Below are 3,411 nucleotides of genomic sequence, written 5' to 3'. Positions count from 1 at the left end.
TGGCTTCCTGAAGAGGAGTTACTGGTCTGTGGAGCCCACTTAAGAACATGCTGCCCTATGTTAGACCAGTATGTATGCTAGAGCAGTAAGTATGCTAGAGCATTTCTTTTTCCTCCCTTCTCTCTCTAACCCAAACCATCCCTCACAGAACTAATGTTTTGAAAATGAAGAAACTGGGTTGCAAAAAAAGAAATGACTTTCCAAATATCATGCATCTGGAAAAAGACAAGCTAGAACTCTTTCATCTTTCACTCAGCATTAATTGAGGCCCTGATACATATACAAGTATAAATGTAGATATAGATAGATAGAGATATATAATACAGTTATATAATATGAATTAAACATGAATAACTTTGTTATGATGCTCACTGTGTAGTGGGGTTCAAAAAATTAAACAATCAACCACTTACTGCAAATGCTTCAAGAAAAGTAGCACATGACTATTCAAATTTGTTCAGCACATATTTGCTAAATGTCTACTATCCACCTTACCCCAGCTAGATATTATCCTAACAAAATTTAATAAGATAAATTCTATCCTTGAGGTATTTATGATATAATGGAGGAGGCCATTAATATGAACTGATCATTTCAGTATGGTATGGTAATGATAATAGCTAACATTTTTTCAGTGCTTACTACTTATTAGGTATTATTCTAAGTACTTTGCATATATTATTCAATCCTCATAACAAAGCTTAAGGTCAATACTGAGTATAAATGTGGTTAATGGAGCAGAAAGTGGTTAAAATAACTGGTCTTAGGTTACCCAGCTAGAAGGTCATGGTTACCCAGCTAGAAAGATTTGAATGCAAGGATCTGACTCCAGAGCCTATACTATTAATTATATGCCAAACTGCCTTTAAAGCCTTAGAGGCTCTGTTCCTCCCCCTTCGACAGACAGCCGCATCTTCTGGTACAGTGCCAGCCGCGTTCCTGAGACACGATGGTGAAGGTCAGAGTGAAGGGATTTGGCCGTATTGGGCGCCTGGTCACCAGGGCTGCTTTTAACTCTGGCAAAGTGGATATTGTCACCATCAATGACCCCTTCATTGACCTCAACTTCATGGTGTACATGTTCCAGTATGATTCGACCCACGGCAAATTCTACAGAACGGTCAAGGCTGAGAACGGGAAACTTGTCATCAATGGAAGTCCATCTCCATCTTTCAGGAGCGAGATCCCACCAACATCAAATGGGGGTGTTGCTGATGCTGAAATGTTGTGGAGTCCACTGGGGTCTTCACCACCATAGAGAAGGCTGGGGCTCACTTGAAGGGTGGGGCCAAGAGAGTCATCATCTCTGCTCCTTCTGCTGATGCCCCATGTTTGTGATGGACGTGAACCATGAGAAATATGACAACTCTCTCAAGATTGTCAGCTGTGCCTCCTACACCAACAGCTTGGCTCCTCTGGCCAGTCATCCATGACCACTTTGGCATTGTGGAGGGCCTCAAGACCACCGTCCATGCCATCACTGCCACCCAGAAGACCATGGACAGCTCCTCTGGGAAGCTGTGGCATGATGGCCGAGGGGCTGGCCAGAACATCATCCCTGCTTCCACTGGTGCCACCAAGGCTGTGGGCAAGGTCATCCCTGAGCTGAATGGGAAGCTCAATGGCATGGACTTCCGTGTCCCCACCCCCAACATGTCAGTTGTGGATCTGACCTGCTTCCTGGAGAAAGCTGGCAAATATGATGACATCAAGAAGGTGGTGAAGCAGGCACCAGAGGGCCCCTTCAAGGGCATCCTGGGCTACACTGAGGACCAGGTTGTATCCTGCGACTTCAACAGTGATACCCACTCTTCTACCTTTGACGCTGGGGCTGGCATTGCTCTCAATGACCACTTTGTCAGGCTCATTTCCTGGTGTGACAATGAATTCGGCTACAGCAACCAGGTGGTGGACGTCATGGTCCACATGGCCTCCAAGGAGTAAGAGCCTCCTGGATCACCAGCCCCAGTGAGAACAAGAGGAAGAGAGGCCCTCAGCTGCTGGGGAATCCCTGCCCCAACCTAATCCCCCAACACACTGAGAATCTCCTGACCTCCAATTTACATCCCAGACCCCGAGGGGCTTGGGGAGCCCTACCTTGTCATGTACCATCAATAAAGTATACTGTACCCGTCCCCTCCCCGCCACACACAAAAAAAAAAGTCTTAGAAAAATTTCAACTCTGGTTAATATAGTACTAACACACATAAAATCATTGTAAACACTTAGGACTGACTACTGTTGTTCAGGTAGAGTGATAAAAGTTGTAATTACATAGGACAGCCTCATTTTAGTCCTGTTAGTGGATATTCTGTTTAGTTTAGCATTTTTCCCGAATTCTTAATTTATTTCAATAAAGTGTCACCATAATGACTGCATTAAGATGACCCAGGATGGATTCAGTAGTCTTCCACTTGAGAGTTCAGGGCTCTGCCATGATCTCATATAATGATGTATGAGATATGTAGGCAGAATGCAGAGTTCTCACCCTAACACAGGATTAAGTCTAAAAGATGACTCAAAATAAACTTTCTTTCCCTGAGCCTTTTCAGACACAGGGTCACTATAAAGGACAGTATGCAGAGCTATGAGTGATAAATGGTGCACACGGAGTAGCCACCAGAGCCAGCCAAGTGTCTATGGCCTCAGTTAGTGGTATTTGATAGTTTTGCCTTTAATGAACATATAATGGCTTGGGCCATGGATTGTCAAAGTCACAAGGCTGCCAGGCTGCCTGTTGGTAGCTTAAGTGAGGAATGTGGGGAAATTCAGGTTAATAAATGTTAAATATGTGCAGAAAATTGAGTCTGAGCACTGCTGCCATAGAGAGAATAGAGGTTTTTCTAGATGTTCTTGTCACAGTGGTTTTTGTCATTTATTGAACAGCATATCTACCTATTTTATTATTTAATACTGTTGCATTTTAAATTAAATTGTTTTAGTAGTGATGAGTTCTTAAAAATGGCAAAATAATATGTATAAGGATTTATAAAACCCAAAAGTTCCCAAGAAAGCTGATAGTGAAGTATAACTTGAACAAAGTAGTTTTGAGTTCTGAATGTCTACCATGGGCTTGAAATATCAACAACCACATAAGAGCCAGAATACATATCACTGTTGGAGAACAATTAATATCTACTTTAGCAGTTTATTTTTACTTTAGAAGATTAAGCTTGAAGATATCAGTTTAACCTGGGCAGCAGCAAAAGGTCCCTTTATACATCATTCTCTGAAGCATGGCTTTCAGTGACCTTAGATGATTGTTCTGCTAAATTAATTTTGCTCACTTTTGTTTCCAATATTCTTGTAGATATGTGTAAAGCACAGAAATAGCTGTTAATGCATTGAATCTATTTACAGAAGAACTTCACACATGACTAAAAATGAGGTCAGTTTTATATCTATCACAGC

General features: G+C 42.0%; 1 pseudogene; it reads left to right on the top strand.

Annotated features, from left to right (window-relative positions):
• The first annotated feature begins 949 nt into the window (after nt 1-949).
• LOC112932330 (glyceraldehyde-3-phosphate dehydrogenase-like) lies at nt 950-2,124 on the top strand (annotated as a pseudogene).
• The last annotated feature ends 1,287 nt before the right edge of the window (nt 2,125-3,411 follow it).

Source organism: Vulpes vulpes, chromosome 11, assembly GCF_048418805.1.
Source record: "Vulpes vulpes isolate BD-2025 chromosome 11, VulVul3, whole genome shotgun sequence".
Classification (NCBI taxonomy): domain Eukaryota; kingdom Metazoa; phylum Chordata; class Mammalia; order Carnivora; family Canidae; genus Vulpes; species Vulpes vulpes.
This window is presented reverse-complemented; position numbering and strand designations above follow the sequence as displayed.